This window comes from Ambystoma mexicanum, chromosome 7q, assembly GCF_040938575.1.
Source record: "Ambystoma mexicanum isolate Mex_15411 chromosome 7q, UKY_AmexF1_1, whole genome shotgun sequence".
In the NCBI taxonomy this organism is placed as follows: Eukaryota; Metazoa; Chordata; class Amphibia; order Caudata; family Ambystomatidae; genus Ambystoma; species Ambystoma mexicanum.
The window spans coordinates 1,157,172,612-1,157,181,498 of NC_090941.1; positions in this window are offsets into that span (position 1 = coordinate 1,157,172,612).

The following is an 8,887-nucleotide window of genomic DNA, read 5'->3' on the forward strand; positions in this document are numbered from 1 at the left end:
ATGCATGATTGATACTGTCTTCAATCCTACTTGATAGCATGAACTGCATGACGCTAATGTAGGTGGCCTTGAACTCAAACCACACCCTATGCACCCCACAGGCACACGGCAAACCCAACGGGATGAAGATGATGGGGAGGAGGCCACACCATCACAGCGCCCAAGGCAGCGATCCACCACCAGCACCACCACCCCACAAAGAGGCCGCACGGAAGGGAGCCGACGCAGGGCACCACCCACTTCACCACAGCGCAGCCCTTCCAGACTGCAGCAGCACCCATATGCCCGCAGGGAGGCCACGGCCAGCTCACCCCAAGCCACCAGGCATAGCCCTGATGCAGAGGAACTGACCTGTGGATCGGAGCCTGACGTAGGAGTGACACCTCCACGTGCGCATCATGCAGGAGGACTGCATTCAACCGGAAGCAGTGACACAGAAGGGATGGTCACACCACAGGGAACCCCAAGGCCAGGCACACAGCAAGCACAAAGCCCACACGTGCATGTGCGTCATGTCTCCACACCACAGCCTGACGAGGACACGCCATCATATGGCAGCCTTGAAGACCAGCACTCAGAGCCTGGCAGCCCAATCCCAGTCAGTGACATGTCCCCATCCAGCCCCCCCCCCCTGACAGGGTACAAGTGGCAGGCCGGCACCTGCCACACCAGGGGTGCCCTTCATCACAGGGGAAGCAGTGATGGGCCGACTGGACGTGATTGAGGCTAAACAGGCCAATGTACAATCAATGGCCAAGGTGCACAGCCGGCACATCAAGGCTATCAGTGCATCCATATTCCATGGATGCAATTACATAGCGCGTGACGTAGAGCAATGTACCGCTGCCCTGACAGGGTTTGGACAAAGGGTGAGGGAGTTGTGCGAGGCAGTGTCAGCACTTGCTGAGAAGACAAGGCAGGGAAACAACCTCATCCGACAGCACATGCAGGCAACCGGGTCAGTCCCTTCAACCTCAACCACACCCACGGAAGGATCCCTTGAGCCATCTCCTAGGCGCCGGTCTATGCACCACCTGAGGTCACACACACCAGAAGGGCCCAGACAAGGAAAGCGCCCACGACCATCCTAGTTATACATGGCATTGTTGTGGGTGTCCTGATAAGGAACAGGCACCTACCTGCACTGTTGTGGGGAGTTCACTGGGGGGAGGGGGATTGTGTGCTGGGTGTTCACTGGGGGGAGGGGGGATTGTGTGCTGGGTGTTCACTGGGGGAGGGGGGATTGTTTGCTGGGTGTTCACTAGGGGAGGGGGTTTGTGTGCTGGGTGTTCACTGGGGGAGGGGGGATTGTTGCACTGAGAATACATTACTGTTCACAAATCACAAAGCATGGACATTAGTGATTGTGTAATATTGCTATTTAATGTTGAAGTGACATTTGTTCAATTTAGCCATCACCCATTTTAGAAAAATACATCAATCAATCCCTGTCTGGCCAACCTCCCCTCCCTCAGCCCAACCCTTTGTGCACGTGCCACACCTTCAGGCACGCCATCACCCTCACTCTCATCCTCAGGTGGCTGCAGATGAGCATCAGGGGGCAGTGGCATATTTCTGCGACAGCAGATGTTGTGCAGCATGGCACATGTCAGTACAATTTTGCCAACTTTTTCTGGTGCATACATCAATGCCCCTCCCGTGCGGTCGAGGCACCAGAAGCGTGCCTTCAGTAGTCCAAATGCCCTCTCTACGCAGATCTGTCTACAAGCATGGGCAGGGTTGTATGCCCTCTCCGCTGCAGTGTGTGGATGACGCACAGGGGTCATGAGCCACGTGTACTGGGGATATCCAGAATCACCTGCAAGGGAGAGAAAGCCGGTATGGGGACAAGGTAAATCCAGTCGGTGTACAGAGCTCAGTCATCAGTGTCATTTTGGCATACTTGTCATTAGGTCAATAACATTATGGAGTGTGCTTTGCTTCGAGCAGCATTGAATCAATGAGGAACTCACAACTTTGAACGCCTGTTTCAGAATGTAACAGTATGCATTCACTTGTCGCTGGGTAAGGGAGCCCTTCCATCTACTTGTGCATGAGAGAAGTGGCTGCCTCATGTCTCATTGCCATTCCATTTGGCTGCAGTTGCATTTGCTGGTTGTCACTATTCTGTACTGTTCTCCATGCATTTTATTAGCCAATCAGGGGACAGTGTTTGTGGGATGTACATTGCCATTACTCAGTCTGCTTATGTGCGGTGCATTTGTGGATGTGGCGACTTTTGTGTTACATTTGCATGACTGTCGGGTGGGCAGGGTGGAATTGTTCTACTGTGTCAGTGTTGGGAGCCATAGTGCTACTCACACAGGAGGCTTTGTGGTGGTGGACCTTCCATATGTCACTGTGCTGCCACAGGTAATTTACATCCTGTATGGGTGTGTTCTGCTGTGTTGGACATGTCCAAGGTTTCTCATGCAAGGTGCTTGATTGGGAATGCTGCATTAATGGTGCTGCCTATTGAGATTCCGGGATTTCATTGTGTGTGACCAGCCCCATCAGTTGTGGGTTTACATGCAGTATGCTATACATTTGTACTCACCCAGCAGCCATGTGTTTTGCCCTTGGTGCCTTTCCATGTATGCCGGCAGGGTACTGTTGCGCAGGACCATGGAGTCGTGGGTGGATCCTGGGTAGCGGGCACAGCAGTGGCTGAAGGTGAGGTCAGGCCCACATGCCATCTGCACATTGATGGAATGGTACTGTTTCCGGTTTCTGTAAACTGCCTCATGTGCCTGAGGTGGTATGAGTGCTACATGTGTGCAGTCCAGGGCTGCTATTACATTCGGGACTTGGGCAATGGCATGGAATTCACCCTTAAGCTGCTTCACCTGTGCCTGTGTGGCTGGCAATGCGATGTGCTTGTTCATATGATTCAACAGTGCATCGAGCACCTGTCCCAGCATGGCACTGAATGTGGACTGGGCCATTCCATGCATCATGGCAACGGTGTGCTGATAGCTGCCAGTCCCAAGGAATTGCAGCACAGACACAAGCTTCACTAGCGGAGGTACTGCTGTGCTGTTGGTGATGCAGCTGCCGATGTCTGCCTGGATTGTGTCCAGCAACTGGGTGATGGTTGCCCTGTCCAGCCGATATTCAGTCACCAACTGGCCATCACTCAGGGCCCAGGGTGTTGGCCTGACCCTGAGGATGGCTGTCCGCCTTGCTGGTGCTGCTCTGCTCCTCCTTCTCCTCATCCCCACCACCCCCTGCACTCCCAGGGCCCTGGCCTGGCTGGCTGGCCTCTGTAGCTCCAGGAGCAGCAGGTAGAAGTCCACATCAAGGATCCTGGCTCCAAATGGCAGCATGGTGTTGGGGAGGATGTGTTGTGCATGGGTGGGTCCTTTGTAGGCCTCTGATTTGCATTGGTTTCACCTGGGCCATTATTGCTGTCTCCTCCCTGCTCCTGCTGGTGTAATGGTGTTGGGGAGGGTGTGTTGTGCAGGGGTGGGCCTCTTTTAGGCCTCTGAATTGCATTGGTTTCACCTGGGCCCTCTTTGCTGTGGCCTGTGTTCTTTTACCTCCAGCTTTTTTCTGGGCGTATTTTCGGCAGATTATCTGCCGCTTTTCTGGTGCTAATTGTGCCTACGCCGGGCGTGTGATTACAAATGTTTTAGCGCCATTGGTTACTGACGCTTTTACAGCCGACGCTCGTACAGCCGGCTGTACTTGCGCCGGCTGTAATGGCGTTGGCGGTATTTGGACTCGTGATCCGACAAACCCTTAAAATCAGCGCTGATAGCGTTAATGCCGATTTTGAGGGTTACCGCTGAACTCGTGATGAGGCCCAATGTCAGGAATGGGTTAGTGGAGTAACTGATTAATTGGAAAAATTTGAGGCATGCTGTGTGCGAATAAAAAACGCTCAAGACTGGGAAATTAATCCAAGCCATTGATGATCTGGTCATCTCTAATGAGAAGACCATCTACTGGAAAAAAATCAAAGGTCACTTCAGAATTATGGCACCAGACAAAACTGGAAATGACTTGGCTGACCAGTTGGCCAAAACCAGAGCCATCCACAGGGATCTCATAGAAACCACATCCTTGTTGGGGGGAAATCCAGGTCTCTGCTGTCACCAGGTCACTAACAAAGACCCAAAATGAACTCTCAACTGGCCAGTGGAGTAAAGAAAGCCCAGATGCTGATTTGATTACTGCACAAAAAGGGTACCCGATTATTGGGAAAGGTAATCAACTGATTGAAGAACCCATGAAGTTTTTCAAAATGTTCTGAATCCAAGATGGTTTATTGGTACAGAGATCCATCTCTGAATGTGACCAGTGGGTGGTACCTACCTCATTGCGAAGCCTGATGTTAAGTTACGCCCATGACGCGGCTACTGCCAGTCATAGGGGGTTTCATACAATGTTAGAAATCTTGCCAGAGGTCGCATACTGGCCACACATGGGTCAGGACCTTGACCTATAGTTAAAGGGGTGTCTTGTCTGTGCTCAGTTTCAGCCAAGTTCCCTCACACATCGAGCTCCCATACAAAAAAGGGGACTGACACTGCCTTGCTTGGACTTGCAAGTCGATTTCATCGGGCCCTGTGATTAGCTCCTCTAGAGGAAATAAGTACATGTTGACTGTGACATGCTTGTTTACCAAGTGGGTGGAATGTCTCCCGGCCCCAAATTGCAAGGTAGAAACAGCTGCTGCCCTAAGGATCAATCACATATTCTCACATTTCGGCCTCCCCCAAAGGATTGAGTTGAAACGAGGAAGTCATTTTACCAGTGAGGTGATGACAAAGATGTGGGAGATACTCGGGGTAAAGAGAAAACTCTACATTGCCTACTGAGAAGCCTCAAGTAGGGGAGTTAAGAGGTACAATAAAAATGATTGTGAGCATCTTGAAGAAGTTTATGGCGGTCTCTGGACCTAGTTGGGACATCCATTTATCACTTGTCCTGGTGGCCATCAAGTGTACACCATCCTCTGTGAGAAAAATGTCACAATTTGAGCTCATAACTGGACGGAAAATGGTGCTACCTCTGCATCTGCTCTACAGAACTCAAGAGCAGACCCAGATAAATGCCTCCACGTTCCCTGAGTACATTGTGAATTTATGAAAACACCTTCAGCATGCTTTTGCTTACGCTCAGGAAAATTTAAAAAAGTCAGCAGAGGGGATGAAAACCCACTATGACTTAAAGTCCACCAGAAAGAGTACCAAGTAGGAGACAGGGCTTACCTGTACAATTTCCCAAGGAACCAGACCAAAGACCAAAAGGTTCCTCCCCTCCTAGAGTGGCAACTTTGAAACTGTAGATGCTATCTCACCTGTTGCCTATAAGATCCCCATCCCTAAAGGAGAACAGACGGAAGAGAAATGGGTTCACATCAATCAGTTGAAAAGCTGCCATCCACGACAGATCTTGCAACTGATTGAAGAACCCAGTGAGGGTAGAGCTCAGAAACCATCTGTAGAGTAAAGGTAAAGAATGGAAACCCAGATGGAGAAAATCACACATTTACATGGAGTAAAACAATGTATACTTATTTTGAAGTTATTACGAACAATTGTCATGTTCCAAAATCGTGATGCATAAAAAGGCTTGTGTATCTTGTTGTTTTGTTGTCAATCTGCACATCAATATTGGGGGAAATTGTATTGTATGAAATACTTAACCTCTCTTTTATTCTTGACAGATTAAATAACTCCTCACTCTACAGGCCAGAGGTGGAGGTGCCGGAAAGGGAGGGTCCCAGGACCAAAGCCCAAAATCCAAAAAGAGTGGAGTGCAGACCAGAGCATCACTCCCTCAGGACCAGGAAAAGTACAGACGTCCTCCCACAGAGATCCCTGGAACAAACCCAGGCCACAAGAAAATGGACACCACACTCTCTCCTTGCTCTTCTCTCTGTCTCATTAATCAAAGATCCAGGAGGGGCAACTTGTGAGATGAAATATAGCCCCTGGGTACCAGAAATAAAAAGGCCAGAGTCAGGTATGAGGGCTCAGCAAAACACAAGGCCAGCGCGGAAACGATGTCCGACATAAGGCCTATGGAGCCCAAATCAAAAGGAAAGAAAGTGGGCCTCAATTCCAAAATGCAGAGATGTGAGCAATGCATTTCATGAAGGGAAAGAAATACACATGGCAATGATGTTTGACAAATACATGGAGAGCTACACCCACACATATGAAACATCAGTGCACAATATCTTCAATGGGATGCCAGAATTGTGTTCAAGCAGCTGGAGTGAAACAGAATATTTTACATGTAAAATAAATAAACAAATGCCACTTTAATTTTCCCTCATCTATATTAACAACATGCTCAGCAAAATGCCCACCAGACTTTCAAGCTTGGGCATGGCGTTCTCACATACATGTACCATTCAGAAATACGATGCATATATTGTTCAATTGTTTCTTATATACGATGTCATTTAAAGCAATTGTGTGGGAGTCTGAGAGGCAACGTGCTGCAGGCCATTTCTTCAGAGGTGAAACTAAACTCCAGGACTTCCCTCTGTTGCTCTGGAGATTCAGGCCTGGTTGTCTTCATCCATCAGTGCCCTTCCTTAAAAATGCAAGCAGGAATACTTTTAAGATCATAAATAATAAGTGAAGACCAGATAAAGTCAGGTATGTTCTGCAGCACTTGTCACCTCCAGTACCATAAAGAAAATCCATTAGTGGCAATTAGGCAGCTCTGCTTACGTCATGTGCCTTAAGAGAAGAAATGAAACTTTAAAAAAAGTGATGGCCCAGCAAAGGTGGTGGGTAACTGCACATTGACTTAAAATTAGAGAAACACATTTTATCGCATTAACTGGACATTGTACTTTGCACGACAGTCATTCCAGGCTTTTATTAAAGGTGATAGCCCACCCCTTCTAACCATGCTAAAACGATTTTGGTGGGATAAACACAACTAACTTTATTAATGAAAATGTGATTTGGGCGTGCAGAGTCCATAAGAGTCTTATCTTATTTTCGTTAAAATATAGTTCTCAAAAAATGTATTCATGTATGTAAAGATTTGGAAATTAAGGGCACTTGCCATGTTGAGATATTTTGTGAGCTCAATGCAGACCAAGTCCATCTGTCAAAGTGGGATGATGAGCTCCCTCCTTGCACAGCTGTCCAAAGCACCCCCATGCACTTGTCCTATCATGACACAGGTGGGAGGGGTGTAGTGATGACAAGCCAATCCCTTTCACGAGAATCATGACAAGTGAGTGATGTAATTTGCCCTATATATAAGCCAGTTTGCATCAGAGTGTGACCTGCTGCAGAAATCTGGCGAGAAACATCCCAGCGGAGAGAGCCTGATCTTGCAGTGCAGACAGGAGCCAGGAGACATAGAAACTGACTTGGACCCCTTGAAGGAAAGAGAGGTCCAAGCAGTGTGTCTGATGCTCCCTGATGTCCAATCCAGACCTCTCCTGTAAGTAGAACTACCCCCAAAGCCCTAGATTGTTTCGACCGTATATTTTTCAAGCATTGTGTTAGTTATTTCCCCATTGAAAATATCCTGTTTGCTTCTATAGATCCTTATCCTATTTATTGAAGTAAATCAATTAATTCCCCCATTAAATCCACGTGATCTGGACTGTTTGCATTCAAAACCAACAATCTTTAACAAATGTGTTGTGAGCCGGTATAGACATAAATATTTGGCAGAAGAATTAACCCCAAAAGCCTTGTTCCACGTGTGTGTTCAGGGTGTAAAAACAAAATTCCCCTAAAAACAAAATTCCCCAGTGACCCCTTCATGTTAAATCATAAGTGGGTATCCCAGTATTGCCTGTGCATATGCAAGGTGCAAAACAAAATTGCCACCGTGTACCCATTGTGCTCTGCAAATGAATTTTCTATCTGCATTTTCTTTCTTCCATTGCAGCTGTGCTAAACATCCCAAAATCGATTTTCCCATTGTGCTCTGCAAAATTATTTTTCCCATTTGCATTTTCTGTCTTGCATTGCATCTGTGATTTCAACCCAAAACCAATTTTCTCATTCTGTCCTGATAAAAAAAACAAAGCCCTGTGTGTTATTGTTAGGTGTAGCAAAACACATTTTTCCCCTTTGCATTATTTGGCATGGGCGATGCAGATGTAGGTCACACATGAGAGTTCTATAGCTCACATAATTTGGCATGGATGGCGGAGATGTAGGTCACATATTAAAGTTAGATAGCTTGCCTAGTTTGGGATGGGTCGTGGACTTCACTCGAAGTGCAATGGTTGCATTCACATAACACAGCAATGTAAGCAACAAAGTGTTAATTAGGCATGACCTGCATCAGAGTGTGGCATGTTTTGCATGACAAGGCTTATTGTGAGACGTTCTACCACTGGTCATGCTGGTGGACCTTGCAGCACAGACCTGGACGCGGAAGTATCCGGCATGCAGACTAAGTGCATAGATGTGCAGTGCCAGCAGGAAGGGCCAGCAAAGACCTGTCTCTGGCAGTGAGCCCTGCCTGGCCCCTGCCTGCCCCCTGCACCACCCATTCTGTAATGGGGAGGGACCAGCGTGCAGAGGGATGATTGAACAGCATCCAGTTATGAAGAGCAGGAACAAAGGTCAGGTTTCACTAGTCTACTTGCCAACTGCTGGCAGAATGGACTAGTGGTTTGGGTGTAACTGTGAGTGCTTCACCCTCATCAGTCCAAAAGGCTAAACGCAAGGCCACTGTTTCACCACAGGAAAGGGAGGAAAGGGAGGTGGCCAAATAAACACACACAATGGGTACTCTTGAGTTTTATCTCAAGCAAGTCTGAGCTAAGGTTCAGGGCCAAGGTTTAGCCGAGCGCCATAAATCGGGGAAAGATATTGATCCCAAGTGATAATGACCCTCCAGAGGCCCATAAGGCTGTTTATGTTAACACACGGTGGAGCAATACAAA